Raw genomic sequence first — 14081 nt, forward strand, 5'->3', positions numbered from 1 at the left:
AATCCAAACACAGCCAGATAGCCATAAGACCAGCAGGCGCTGCCACCTCTCCAGAGCATATAATCCCCCCCCCCCGTTTAATTGCACACTTCAACCAGATGCCTTTCTTTCACCCCCCTCCCTCCCTCCCCAATACAGCTGCTCTTGCAACCCGCTTGGCCTAACAGCAGGTGGCTGTCCCGCTGATTGACAGCTCCTTCCATGACGTCATGCAGGTGGGCAGGGCGCTGGGAGGCGCCGACTGGGGTGGGAGGGAGACTCTTCTTGCTTATCAGTACTCAGAGTGTTTGCAAAGGGGGGGGGGGAGGAGAAGAGGCGCATCTCGCTTTGCACGTCCAAATGTGCACTGCATCGCAGGCGAGGCTTGGGTGCAAGAGAGGCGGCTGGCGCGCCTTCTCCGAGTCATTAGCCGGATGGGCGCTTCTCTGGGTGAGTACCCATTCTCCCCCTTTCTTCCCTGCTCTCCGCAAGGATGCTCTTTCTCGGCGAGTTGGGAGCTGGCTCTCTTTCTGGGTGGAGGTCTGCTGCCCTGGTGGCGGTGGGGGAAAGGCACGCACAATGGGAAAGGCGACCCCCCCCCCCCCGCGTCCCTCCGTCTGGAAGCACAACAAAGAGCTAGCTAGAGAGAGATTCGGTGGCTTGTCTTTTCTCTGCCAGCATCTCTTCTGTTCGCAGCCTCAAAGGAGGTGCCTGTTGTCATAATGCCATGGACCAATTGGGCAGGGTGGCTTTGGGGTCCCTGGGCTCAATTGTCAGGGGAGGGGGGGGGAAATGCTGCTGTGATGTTGGCTGCAATACCTGAGGTTCTTTGAGGACAGTGTTGGGGGGGGGGGGGAGTTGGGAGAAGCTTGGATGGTACTAAAGGATGAATGAGGAGAGGCTTTTGGTTGTGGGGAGGGGGGGGAGGAGAAGCTAGTATTCCAGCAGTGGAGTTGGGGGGGATTTGGGGGTACGCTTGCTCTGAAGATGGCTCTGGGGGTCTTCCTGAGCAGAGTCGCCTCCTTCAGAGCCCTCCTGGGGGCTTTGAAAGGAGCTACTTTGGTCAGGATGGCCGTGCAAAAGACTGGAGCTTTGGAGTTACTTTCCTGGCAGTAGGGGTGCCCCCGCCCATCCTGGCAGTGGGGCTGCGTTCTCCTCTTTGCTCCCGGTTAGGAGACCGCCAGAGCTCTATTGTCAATTCTGTCACGCCCTGTGGATGAGCAGAGGGGCTCTCTGGGGGGGAGACGGTGGCTTTGTCCGTTTCTGGCACCAGTGCCCGCTTGGCAGAGCTGCGCTGCTGGATCAGCTGGCAGCGGGTGGCAGGGCGCCTGTCAGATGCATGCTGGAAACATTGAAGGAGCCAGACAGACTCACTTCTCCTATGCCGGCTTCTTTCCCTGGATCTCTTTCCCATAGATAACAATAGCATTAGACTCTAGGACAGTGTTGGTGAACCTATGGTACGGGTGCCAGAGGTGGCACTCAGAGTCCTCTCTGTGGGCACACGCGCACAGAGTTCATCAGGTGGGGGGGGGGGCGGAAAATCACACACACCCCACGCACACACACACACATCTAGGCTGGCCTGGGCACAATCTTTTACCTGGGAGTAAGCCCAGTTGCTGGCAATGGAGCTTGCTTCTGAGTAAACCCTCCTAGGGTGGTGATTCACCCATTCGAAGCATTGCACGATTGCTTCCCCAAGCTTACTCCTGAGTAACACGCACCTTGGAGCCAACCATTTTTTCTAAACGAAAACCTCAGTATTCAGGTTAAATTGCCGTGTTGGCACTTTGCGATAAATAAGTGGGTTTTGGGTTGCAGTTTGGGCACTCGGTCTCAAAAATGTTCGCCATCACTGCTCTGGGATGATTCCTTGGGAACACCAGAAGTAGGGTGGTTGTGAATTTATCAGACGTGCACAAAATTTAATGAAAGATTAGTGAGCTGGAGAAGGCTGATTAGGACCAGAGAGATAGCATTGCTTCGAGGTCAAGTAAATCAGCAGGTCCTTGGTCAAATCAAGCCCGAATTCTCCCTAGAAGTGAAAATGACCAAGCTAAGGCTGTTGTATTTTGATCACGTTGTGAGAAGACTCAGTGGAAAAGACAATAATGCTAGGAAAAATGGAAGGTGGCAGGAAAAGAGGAAGACCCAACTGGAGAAGGATCGACCCACGGTCCTCAGTTTGGAGATCTGAGCAATGCTGTTAATGATAAAAGGTCGTTGATTCATAGGGTTGCCATAAGTTGGAAGCATTTTGATGGTACGTAACTCACCGTGGTGAAGTTGTGAACTGGGAAATGGCTGTTTTAAACCTCCCCTCAGCCTGTAAAGTTGGTGTAGGGTCACTGTGCTTTCGGTGGCCACCTGGTCCGGCCAGGGGGGAAAATACTCCTGTTCCTTTAAGAGGAGACCATAACATGTTTTCTGCTCCTGGCTACAGAAAACTTTAGCTGACTAATTATACCCACTAAGCCTTTGTTAAGGGGACCGGTCACTTCTCCAGGGTGGCTAGCAACCATAACAGTTCTCTAATGCTTCATATTATAAGGGGATGGTGATACCAGGGCTGTTAAAAGGATTGCCAAGATAACATCCTTTATCTTCAGCACCTGGCTACTAAGTTTGTAACCTTCCTCCAAATCAAGGAATCTTTGGGGTGTTGTGTGGTTTCCGGGCTGTATGGCCGTGTTCTAGTAGCATTTTCTCCTGACTGTGGGGGGGGGGGGGGGTGGGGGGGGGGGGGGGTGGGGGGGGGGGGGGGTGGGGGGGGGGGGGGGTGGGGGGGGGGGGGGGTGGGGGGGGGGGGGGGTGGGGGGGGGGGGGGGTGGGGGGGGGGGGGGGTGGGGGGGGGGGGGGGTGGGGGGGGGGGGGGGTGGGGGGGGGGGGGGGTGGGGGGGGGGGGGGGTGGGGGGGGGGGGGGGTGGGGGGGGGGGGGGGTGGGGGGGGGGGGGGGTGGGGGGGGGGGGGGGTGGGGGGGGGGGGGGGTGGGGGGGGGGGGGGGTGGGGGGGGGGGGGGGTGGGGGGGGGGGGGGGTGGGGGGGGGGGGGGGTGGGGGGGGGGGGGGGTGGGGGGGGGGGGGGGTGGGGGGGGGGGGGGGTGGGGGGGGGGGGGGGTGGGGGGGGGGGGGGGTGGGGGGGGGGGGGGGTGGGGGGGGGGGGGGGTGGGGGGGGGGGGGGGTGGGGGGGGGGGGGGGTGGGGGGGGGGGGGGGTGGGGGGGGGGGGGGGTGGGGGGGGGGGGGGGTGGGGGGGGGGGGGGGTGGGGGGGGGGGGGGGTGGGGGGGGGGGGGGGTGGGGGGGGGGGGGGGTGGGGGGGGGGGGGGGTGGGGGGGGGGGGGGGTGGGGGGGGGGGGGGGTGGGGGGGGGGGGGGGTGGGGGGGGGGGGGGGTGGGGGGGGGGGGGGGTGGGGGGGGGGGGGGGTGGGGGGGGGGGGGGGTGGGGGGGGGGGGGGGTGGGGGGGGGGGGGGGTGGGGGGGGGGGGGGGTGGGGGGGGGGGGGGGTGGGGGGGGGGGGGGGTGGGGGGGGGGGGGGGTGGGGGGGGGGGGGGGTGGGGGGGGGGGGGGGTGGGGGGGGGGGGGGGTGGGGGGGGGGGGGGGTGGGGGGGGGGGGGGGTGGGGGGGGGGGGGGGTGGGGGGGGGGGGGGGTGGGGGGGGGGGGGGGTGGGGGGGGGGGGGGGTGGGGGGGGGGGGGGGTGGGGGGGGGGGGGGGTGGGGGGGGGGGGGGGTGGGGGGGGGGGGGGGTGGGGGGGGGGGGGGGTGGGGGGGGGGGGGGGTGGGGGGGGGGGGGGGTGGGGGGGGGGGGGGGTGGGGGGGGGGGGGGGTGGGGGGGGGGGGGGGTGGGGGGGGGGGGGGGTGGGGGGGGGGGGGGGTGGGGGGGGGGGGGGGTGGGGGGGGGGGGGGGTGGGGGGGGGGGGGGGTGGGGGGGGGGGGGGGTGGGGGGGGGGGGGGGTGGGGGGGGGGGGGGGTGGGGGGGGGGGGGGGTGGGGGGGGGGGGGGGTGGGGGGGGGGGGGGGTGGGGGGGGGGGGGGGTGGGGGGGGGGGGGGGTGGGGGGGGGGGGGGGTGGGGGGGGGGGGGGGTGGGGGGGGGGGGGGGTGGGGGGGGGGGGGGGTGGGGGGGGGGGGGGGTGGGGGGGGGGGGGGGTGGGGGGGGGGGGGGGTGGGGGGGGGGGGGGGTGGGGGGGGGGGGGGGTGGGGGGGGGGGGGGGTGGGGGGGGGGGGGGGTGGGGGGGGGGGGGGGTGGGGGGGGGGGGGGGTGGGGGGGGGGGGGGGTGGGGGGGGGGGGGGGTGGGGGGGGGGGGGGGTGGGGGGGGGGGGGGGTGGGGGGGGGGGGGGGTGGGGGGGGGGGGGGGTGGGGGGGGGGGGGGGTGGGGGGGGGGGGGGGTGGGGGGGGGGGGGGGTGGGGGGGGGGGGGGGTGGGGGGGGGGGGGGGTGGGGGGGGGGGGGGGTGGGGGGGGGGGGGGGTGGGGGGGGGGGGGGGTGGGGGGGGGGGGGGGTGGGGGGGGGGGGGGGTGGGGGGGGGGGGGGGTGGGGGGGGGGGGGGGTGGGGGGGGGGGGGGGTGGGGGGGGGGGGGGGTGGGGGGGGGGGGGGGTGGGGGGGGGGGGGGGTGGGGGGGGGGGGGGGTGGGGGGGGGGGGGGGTGGGGGGGGGGGGGGGTGGGGGGGGGGGGGGGTGGGGGGGGGGGGGGGTGGGGGGGGGGGGGGGTGGGGGGGGGGGGGGGTGGGGGGGGGGGGGGGTGGGGGGGGGGGGGGGTGGGGGGGGGGGGGGGTGGGGGGGGGGGGGGGTGGGGGGGGGGGGGGGTGGGGGGGGGGGGGGGTGGGGGGGGGGGGGGGTGGGGGGGGGGGGGGGTGGGGGGGGGGGGGGGTGGGGGGGGGGGGGGGTGGGGGGGGGGGGGGGTGGGGGGGGGGGGGGGTGGGGGGGGGGGGGGGTGGGGGGGGGGGGGGGTGGGGGGGGGGGGGGGTGGGGGGGGGGGGGGGTGGGGGGGGGGGGGGGTGGGGGGGGGGGGGGGTGGGGGGGGGGGGGGGTGGGGGGGGGGGGGGGTGGGGGGGGGGGGGGGTGGGGGGGGGGGGGGGTGGGGGGGGGGGGGGGTGGGGGGGGGGGGGGGTGGGGGGGGGGGGGGGTGGGGGGGGGGGGGGGTGGGGGGGGGGGGGGGTGGGGGGGGGGGGGGGTGGGGGGGGGGGGGGGTGGGGGGGGGGGGGGGTGGGGGGGGGGGGGGGTGGGGGGGGGGGGGGGTGGGGGGGGGGGGGGGTGGGGGGGGGGGGGGGTGGGGGGGGGGGGGGGTGGGGGGGGGGGGGGGTGGGGGGGGGGGGGGGTGGGGGGGGGGGGGGGTGGGGGGGGGGGGGGGTGGGGGGGGGGGGGGGTGGGGGGGGGGGGGGGTGGGGGGGGGGGGGGGTGGGGGGGGGGGGGGGTGGGGGGGGGGGGGGGTGGGGGGGGGGGGGGGTGGGGGGGGGGGGGGGTGGGGGGGGGGGGGGGTGGGGGGGGGGGGGGGTGGGGGGGGGGGGGGGTGGGGGGGGGGGGGGGTGGGGGGGGGGGGGGGTGGGGGGGGGGGGGGGTGGGGGGGGGGGGGGGTGGGGGGGGGGGGGGGTGGGGGGGGGGGGGGGTGGGGGGGGGGGGGGGTGGGGGGGGGGGGGGGTGGGGGGGGGGGGGGGTGGGGGGGGGGGGGGGTGGGGGGGGGGGGGGGTGGGGGGGGGGGGGGGTGGGGGGGGGGGGGGGTGGGGGGGGGGGGGGGTGGGGGGGGGGGGGGGTGGGGGGGGGGGGGGGTGGGGGGGGGGGGGGGTGGGGGGGGGGGGGGGTGGGGGGGGGGGGGGGTGGGGGGGGGGGGGGGTGGGGGGGGGGGGGGGTGGGGGGGGGGGGGGGTGGGGGGGGGGGGGGGTGGGGGGGGGGGGGGGTGGGGGGGGGGGGGGGTGGGGGGGGGGGGGGGTGGGGGGGGGGGGGGGTGGGGGGGGGGGGGGGTGGGGGGGGGGGGGGGTGGGGGGGGGGGGGGGTGGGGGGGGGGGGGGGTGGGGGGGGGGGGGGGTGGGGGGGGGGGGGGGTGGGGGGGGGGGGGGGTGGGGGGGGGGGGGGGTGGGGGGGGGGGGGGGTGGGGGGGGGGGGGGGTGGGGGGGGGGGGGGGTGGGGGGGGGGGGGGGTGGGGGGGGGGGGGGGTGGGGGGGGGGGGGGGTGGGGGGGGGGGGGGGTGGGGGGGGGGGGGGGTGGGGGGGGGGGGGGGTGGGGGGGGGGGGGGGTGGGGGGGGGGGGGGGTGGGGGGGGGGGGGGGTGGGGGGGGGGGGGGGTGGGGGGGGGGGGGGGTGGGGGGGGGGGGGGGTGGGGGGGGGGGGGGGTGGGGGGGGGGGGGGGTGGGGGGGGGGGGGGGTGGGGGGGGGGGGGGGTGGGGGGGGGGGGGGGTGGGGGGGGGGGGGGGTGGGGGGGGGGGGGGGTGGGGGGGGGGGGGGGTGGGGGGGGGGGGGGGTGGGGGGGGGGGGGGGTGGGGGGGGGGGGGGGTGGGGGGGGGGGGGGGTGGGGGGGGGGGGGGGTGGGGGGGGGGGGGGGTGGGGGGGGGGGGGGGTGGGGGGGGGGGGGGGTGGGGGGGGGGGGGGGTGGGGGGGGGGGGGGGTGGGGGGGGGGGGGGGTGGGGGGGGGGGGGGGTGGGGGGGGGGGGGGGTGGGGGGGGGGGGGGGTGGGGGGGGGGGGGGGTGGGGGGGGGGGGGGGTGGGGGGGGGGGGGGGTGGGGGGGGGGGGGGGTGGGGGGGGGGGGGGGTGGGGGGGGGGGGGGGTGGGGGGGGGGGGGGGTGGGGGGGGGGGGGGGTGGGGGGGGGGGGGGGTGGGGGGGGGGGGGGGTGGGGGGGGGGGGGGGTGGGGGGGGGGGGGGGTGGGGGGGGGGGGGGGTGGGGGGGGGGGGGGGTGGGGGGGGGGGGGGGTGGGGGGGGGGGGGGGTGGGGGGGGGGGGGGGTGGGGGGGGGGGGGGGTGGGGGGGGGGGGGGGTGGGGGGGGGGGGGGGTGGGGGGGGGGGGGGGTGGGGGGGGGGGGGGGTGGGGGGGGGGGGGGGTGGGGGGGGGGGGGGGTGGGGGGGGGGGGGGGTGGGGGGGGGGGGGGGTGGGGGGGGGGGGGGGTGGGGGGGGGGGGGGGTGGGGGGGGGGGGGGGTGGGGGGGGGGGGGGGTGGGGGGGGGGGGGGGTGGGGGGGGGGGGGGGTGGGGGGGGGGGGGGGTGGGGGGGGGGGGGGGTGGGGGGGGGGGGGGGTGGGGGGGGGGGGGGGTGGGGGGGGGGGGGGGTGGGGGGGGGGGGGGGTGGGGGGGGGGGGGGGTGGGGGGGGGGGGGGGTGGGGGGGGGGGGGGGTGGGGGGGGGGGGGGGTGGGGGGGGGGGGGGGTGGGGGGGGGGGGGGGTGGGGGGGGGGGGGGGTGGGGGGGGGGGGGGGTGGGGGGGGGGGGGGGTGGGGGGGGGGGGGGGTGGGGGGGGGGGGGGGTGGGGGGGGGGGGGGGTGGGGGGGGGGGGGGGTGGGGGGGGGGGGGGGTGGGGGGGGGGGGGGGTGGGGGGGGGGGGGGGTGGGGGGGGGGGGGGGTGGGGGGGGGGGGGGGTGGGGGGGGGGGGGGGTGGGGGGGGGGGGGGGTGGGGGGGGGGGGGGGTGGGGGGGGGGGGGGGTGGGGGGGGGGGGGGGTGGGGGGGGGGGGGGGTGGGGGGGGGGGGGGGTGGGGGGGGGGGGGGGTGGGGGGGGGGGGGGGTGGGGGGGGGGGGGGGTGGGGGGGGGGGGGGGTGGGGGGGGGGGGGGGTGGGGGGGGGGGGGGGTGGGGGGGGGGGGGGGTGGGGGGGGGGGGGGGTGGGGGGGGGGGGGGGTGGGGGGGGGGGGGGGTGGGGGGGGGGGGGGGTGGGGGGGGGGGGGGGTGGGGGGGGGGGGGGGTGGGGGGGGGGGGGGGTGGGGGGGGGGGGGGGTGGGGGGGGGGGGGGGTGGGGGGGGGGGGGGGTGGGGGGGGGGGGGGGTGGGGGGGGGGGGGGGTGGGGGGGGGGGGGGGTGGGGGGGGGGGGGGGTGGGGGGGGGGGGGGGTGGGGGGGGGGGGGGGTGGGGGGGGGGGGGGGTGGGGGGGGGGGGGGGTGGGGGGGGGGGGGGGTGGGGGGGGGGGGGGGTGGGGGGGGGGGGGGGTGGGGGGGGGGGGGGGTGGGGGGGGGGGGGGGTGGGGGGGGGGGGGGGTGGGGGGGGGGGGGGGTGGGGGGGGGGGGGGGTGGGGGGGGGGGGGGGTGGGGGGGGGGGGGGGTGGGGGGGGGGGGGGGTGGGGGGGGGGGGGGGTGGGGGGGGGGGGGGGTGGGGGGGGGGGGGGGTGGGGGGGGGGGGGGGTGGGGGGGGGGGGGGGTGGGGGGGGGGGGGGGTGGGGGGGGGGGGGGGTGGGGGGGGGGGGGGGTGGGGGGGGGGGGGGGTGGGGGGGGGGGGGGGTGGGGGGGGGGGGGGGTGGGGGGGGGGGGGGGTGGGGGGGGGGGGGGGTGGGGGGGGGGGGGGGTGGGGGGGGGGGGGGGTGGGGGGGGGGGGGGGTGGGGGGGGGGGGGGGTGGGGGGGGGGGGGGGTGGGGGGGGGGGGGGGTGGGGGGGGGGGGGGGTGGGGGGGGGGGGGGGTGGGGGGGGGGGGGGGTGGGGGGGGGGGGGGGTGGGGGGGGGGGGGGGTGGGGGGGGGGGGGGGTGGGGGGGGGGGGGGGTGGGGGGGGGGGGGGGTGGGGGGGGGGGGGGGTGGGGGGGGGGGGGGGTGGGGGGGGGGGGGGGTGGGGGGGGGGGGGGGTGGGGGGGGGGGGGGGTGGGGGGGGGGGGGGGTGGGGGGGGGGGGGGGTGGGGGGGGGGGGGGGTGGGGGGGGGGGGGGGTGGGGGGGGGGGGGGGTGGGGGGGGGGGGGGGTGGGGGGGGGGGGGGGTGGGGGGGGGGGGGGGTGGGGGGGGGGGGGGGTGGGGGGGGGGGGGGGTGGGGGGGGGGGGGGGTGGGGGGGGGGGGGGGTGGGGGGGGGGGGGGGTGGGGGGGGGGGGGGGTGGGGGGGGGGGGGGGTGGGGGGGGGGGGGGGTGGGGGGGGGGGGGGGTGGGGGGGGGGGGGGGTGGGGGGGGGGGGGGGTGGGGGGGGGGGGGGGTGGGGGGGGGGGGGGGTGGGGGGGGGGGGGGGTGGGGGGGGGGGGGGGTGGGGGGGGGGGGGGGTGGGGGGGGGGGGGGGTGGGGGGGGGGGGGGGTGGGGGGGGGGGGGGGTGGGGGGGGGGGGGGGTGGGGGGGGGGGGGGGTGGGGGGGGGGGGGGGTGGGGGGGGGGGGGGGTGGGGGGGGGGGGGGGTGGGGGGGGGGGGGGGTGGGGGGGGGGGGGGGTGGGGGGGGGGGGGGGTGGGGGGGGGGGGGGGTGGGGGGGGGGGGGGGTGGGGGGGGGGGGGGGTGGGGGGGGGGGGGGGTGGGGGGGGGGGGGGGTGGGGGGGGGGGGGGGTGGGGGGGGGGGGGGGTGGGGGGGGGGGGGGGTGGGGGGGGGGGGGGGTGGGGGGGGGGGGGGGTGGGGGGGGGGGGGGGTGGGGGGGGGGGGGGGTGGGGGGGGGGGGGGGTGGGGGGGGGGGGGGGTGGGGGGGGGGGGGGGTGGGGGGGGGGGGGGGTGGGGGGGGGGGGGGGTGGGGGGGGGGGGGGGTGGGGGGGGGGGGGGGTGGGGGGGGGGGGGGGTGGGGGGGGGGGGGGGTGGGGGGGGGGGGGGGTGGGGGGGGGGGGGGGTGGGGGGGGGGGGGGGTGGGGGGGGGGGGGGGTGGGGGGGGGGGGGGGTGGGGGGGGGGGGGGGTGGGGGGGGGGGGGGGTGGGGGGGGGGGGGGGTGGGGGGGGGGGGGGGTGGGGGGGGGGGGGGGTGGGGGGGGGGGGGGGTGGGGGGGGGGGGGGGTGGGGGGGGGGGGGGGTGGGGGGGGGGGGGGGTGGGGGGGGGGGGGGGTGGGGGGGGGGGGGGGTGGGGGGGGGGGGGGGTGGGGGGGGGGGGGGGTGGGGGGGGGGGGGGGTGGGGGGGGGGGGGGGTGGGGGGGGGGGGGGGTGGGGGGGGGGGGGGGTGGGGGGGGGGGGGGGTGGGGGGGGGGGGGGGTGGGGGGGGGGGGGGGTGGGGGGGGGGGGGGGTGGGGGGGGGGGGGGGTGGGGGGGGGGGGGGGTGGGGGGGGGGGGGGGTGGGGGGGGGGGGGGGTGGGGGGGGGGGGGGGTGGGGGGGGGGGGGGGTGGGGGGGGGGGGGGGTGGGGGGGGGGGGGGGTGGGGGGGGGGGGGGGTGGGGGGGGGGGGGGGTGGGGGGGGGGGGGGGTGGGGGGGGGGGGGGGTGGGGGGGGGGGGGGGTGGGGGGGGGGGGGGGTGGGGGGGGGGGGGGGTGGGGGGGGGGGGGGGTGGGGGGGGGGGGGGGTGGGGGGGGGGGGGGGTGGGGGGGGGGGGGGGTGGGGGGGGGGGGGGGTGGGGGGGGGGGGGGGTGGGGGGGGGGGGGGGTGGGGGGGGGGGGGGGTGGGGGGGGGGGGGGGTGGGGGGGGGGGGGGGTGGGGGGGGGGGGGGGTGGGGGGGGGGGGGGGTGGGGGGGGGGGGGGGTGGGGGGGGGGGGGGGTGGGGGGGGGGGGGGGTGGGGGGGGGGGGGGGTGGGGGGGGGGGGGGGTGGGGGGGGGGGGGGGTGGGGGGGGGGGGGGGTGGGGGGGGGGGGGGGTGGGGGGGGGGGGGGGTGGGGGGGGGGGGGGGTGGGGGGGGGGGGGGGTGGGGGGGGGGGGGGGTGGGGGGGGGGGGGGGTGGGGGGGGGGGGGGGTGGGGGGGGGGGGGGGTGGGGGGGGGGGGGGGTGGGGGGGGGGGGGGGTGGGGGGGGGGGGGGGTGGGGGGGGGGGGGGGTGGGGGGGGGGGGGGGTGGGGGGGGGGGGGGGTGGGGGGGGGGGGGGGTGGGGGGGGGGGGGGGTGGGGGGGGGGGGGGGTGGGGGGGGGGGGGGGTGGGGGGGGGGGGGGGTGGGGGGGGGGGGGGGTGGGGGGGGGGGGGGGTGGGGGGGGGGGGGGGTGGGGGGGGGGGGGGGTGGGGGGGGGGGGGGGTGGGGGGGGGGGGGGGTGGGGGGGGGGGGGGGTGGGGGGGGGGGGGGGTGGGGGGGGGGGGGGGTGGGGGGGGGGGGGGGTGGGGGGGGGGGGGGGTGGGGGGGGGGGGGGGTGGGGGGGGGGGGGGGTGGGGGGGGGGGGGGGTGGGGGGGGGGGGGGGTGGGGGGGGGGGGGGGTGGGGGGGGGGGGGGGTGGGGGGGGGGGGGGGTGGGGGGGGGGGGGGGTGGGGGGGGGGGGGGGTGGGGGGGGGGGGGGGTGGGGGGGGGGGGGGGTGGGGGGGGGGGGGGGTGGGGGGGGGGGGGGGTGGGGGGGGGGGGGGGTGGGGGGGGGGGGGGGTGGGGGGGGGGGGGGGTGGGGGGGGGGGGGGGTGGGGGGGGGGGGGGGTGGGGGGGGGGGGGGGTGGGGGGGGGGGGGGGTGGGGGGGGGGGGGGGTGGGGGGGGGGGGGGGTGGGGGGGGGGGGGGGTGGGGGGGGGGGGGGGTGGGGGGGGGGGGGGGTGGGGGGGGGGGGGGGTGGGGGGGGGGGGGGGTGGGGGGGGGGGGGGGTGGGGGGGGGGGGGGGTGGGGGGGGGGGGGGGTGGGGGGGGGGGGGGGTGGGGGGGGGGGGGGGTGGGGGGGGGGGGGGGTGGGGGGGGGGGGGGGTGGGGGGGGGGGGGGGTGGGGGGGGGGGGGGGTGGGGGGGGGGGGGGGTGGGGGGGGGGGGGGGTGGGGGGGGGGGGGGGTGGGGGGGGGGGGGGGTGGGGGGGGGGGGGGGTGGGGGGGGGGGGGGGTGGGGGGGGGGGGGGGTGGGGGGGGGGGGGGGTGGGGGGGGGGGGGGGTGGGGGGGGGGGGGGGTGGGGGGGGGGGGGGGTGGGGGGGGGGGGGGGTGGGGGGGGGGGGGGGTGGGGGGGGGGGGGGGTGGGGGGGGGGGGGGGTGGGGGGGGGGGGGGGTGGGGGGGGGGGGGGGTGGGGGGGGGGGGGGGTGGGGGGGGGGGGGGGTGGGGGGGGGGGGGGGTGGGGGGGGGGGGGGGTGGGGGGGGGGGGGGGTGGGGGGGGGGGGGGGTGGGGGGGGGGGGGGGTGGGGGGGGGGGGGGGTGGGGGGGGGGGGGGGTGGGGGGGGGGGGGGGTGGGGGGGGGGGGGGGTGGGGGGGGGGGGGGGTGGGGGGGGGGGGGGGTGGGGGGGGGGGGGGGTGGGGGGGGGGGGGGGTGGGGGGGGGGGGGGGTGGGGGGGGGGGGGGGTGGGGGGGGGGGGGGGTGGGGGGGGGGGGGGGTGGGGGGGGGGGGGGGTGGGGGGGGGGGGGGGTGGGGGGGGGGGGGGGTGGGGGGGGGGGGGGGTGGGGGGGGGGGGGGGTGGGGGGGGGGGGGGGTGGGGGGGGGGGGGGGTGGGGGGGGGGGGGGGTGGGGGGGGGGGGGGGTGGGGGGGGGGGGGGGTGGGGGGGGGGGGGGGTGGGGGGGGGGGGGGGTGGGGGGGGGGGGGGGTGGGGGGGGGGGGGGGTGGGGGGGGGGGGGGGTGGGGGGGGGGGGGGGTGGGGGGGGGGGGGGGTGGGGGGGGGGGGGGGTGGGGGGGGGGGGGGGTGGGGGGGGGGGGGGGTGGGGGGGGGGGGGGGTGGGGGGGGGGGGGGGTGGGGGGGGGGGGGGGTGGGGGGGGGGGGGGGTGGGGGGGGGGGGGGGTGGGGGGGGGGGGGGGTGGGGGGGGGGGGGGGTGGGGGGGGGGGGGGGTGGGGGGGGGGGGGGGTGGGGGGGGGGGGGGGTGGGGGGGGGGGGGGGTGGGGGGGGGGGGGGGTGGGGGGGGGGGGGGGTGGGGGGGGGGGGGGGTGGGGGGGGGGGGGGGTGGGGGGGGGGGGGGGTGGGGGGGGGGGGGGGTGGGGGGGGGGGGGGGTGGGGGGGGGGGGGGGTGGGGGGGGGGGGGGGTGGGGGGGGGGGGGGGTGGGGGGGGGGGGGGGTGGGGGGGGGGGGGGGTGGGGGGGGGGGGGGGTGGGGGGGGGGGGGGGTGGGGGGGGGGGGGGGTGGGGGGGGGGGGGGGTGGGGGGGGGGGGGGGTGGGGGGGGGGGGGGGTGGGGGGGGGGGGGGGTGGGGGGGGGGGGGGGTGGGGGGGGGGGGGGGTGGGGGGGGGGGGGGGTGGGGGGGGGGGGGGGTGGGGGGGGGGGGGGGTGGGGGGGGGGGGGGGTGGGGGGGGGGGGGGGTGGGGGGGGGGGGGGGTGGGGGGGGGGGGGGGTGGGGGGGGGGGGGGGTGGGGGGGGGGGGGGGTGGGGGGGGGGGGGGGTGGGGGGGGGGGGGGGTGGGGGGGGGGGGGGGTGGGGGGGGGGGGGGGTGGGGGGGGGGGGGGGTGGGGGGGGGGGGGGGTGGGGGGGGGGGGGGGTGGGGGGGGGGGGGGGTGGGGGGGGGGGGGGGTGGGGGGGGGGGGGGGTGGGGGGGGGGGGGGGTGGGGGGGGGGGGGGGTGGGGGGGGGGGGGGGTGGGGGGGGGGGGGGGTGGGGGGGGGGGGGGGTGGGGGGGGGGGGGGGTGGGGGGGGGGGGGGGTGGGGGGGGGGGGGGGTGGGGGGGGGGGGGGGTGGGGGGGGGGGGGGGTGGGGGGGGGGGGGGGTGGGGGGGGGGGGGGGTGGGGGGGGGGGGGGGTGGGGGGGGGGGGGGGTGGGGGGGGGGGGGGGTGGGGGGGGGGGGGGGTGGGGGGGGGGGGGGGTGGGGGGGGGGGGGGGTGGGGGGGGGGGGGGGTGGGGGGGGGGGGGGGTGGGGGGGGGGGGGGGTGGGGGGGGGGGGGGGTGGGGGGGGGGGGGGGTGGGGGGGGGGGGGGGTGGGGGGGGGGGGGGGTGGGGGGGGGGGGGGGTGGGGGGGGGGGGGGGTGGGGGGGGGGGGGGGTGGGGGGGGGGGGGGGTGGGGGGGGGGGGGGGTGGGGGGGGGGGGGGGTGGGGGGGGGGGGGGGTGGGGGGGGGGGGGGGTGGGGGGGGGGGGGGGTGGGGGGGGGGGGGGGTGGGGGGGGGGGGGGGTGGGGGGGGGGGGGGGTGGGGGGGGGGGGGGGTGGGGGGGGGGGGGGGTGGGGGGGGGGGGGGGTGGGGGGGGGGGGGGGTGGGGGGGGGGGGGGGTGGGGGGGGGGGGGGGTGGGGGGGGGGGGGGGTGGGGGGGGGGGGGGGTGGGGGG

At 86.0% G+C, this 14081-nt stretch overlaps 1 protein-coding gene across 1 annotated transcript in view; it reads left to right on the forward strand.

The window, feature by feature from the left end:
• Nucleotides 1-262: 262 nt before the first annotated feature.
• The window catches only part of MAPK4 (mitogen-activated protein kinase 4), a 101955-nt gene continuing 88136 nt past the window's right edge, over nt 263-14081 (forward strand). The window contains exon 1 of the mRNA XM_048502528.1: nt 263-429. The gene's annotated coding sequence lies outside the window, so the exon portion shown is untranslated. The remainder of the gene's footprint in view (nt 430-14081) is intronic.

Source organism: Sphaerodactylus townsendi, linkage group LG07 (genome assembly GCF_021028975.2).
Source record: "Sphaerodactylus townsendi isolate TG3544 linkage group LG07, MPM_Stown_v2.3, whole genome shotgun sequence".
Lineage (NCBI taxonomy): Eukaryota > Metazoa > Chordata > Lepidosauria > Squamata > Sphaerodactylidae > Sphaerodactylus > Sphaerodactylus townsendi.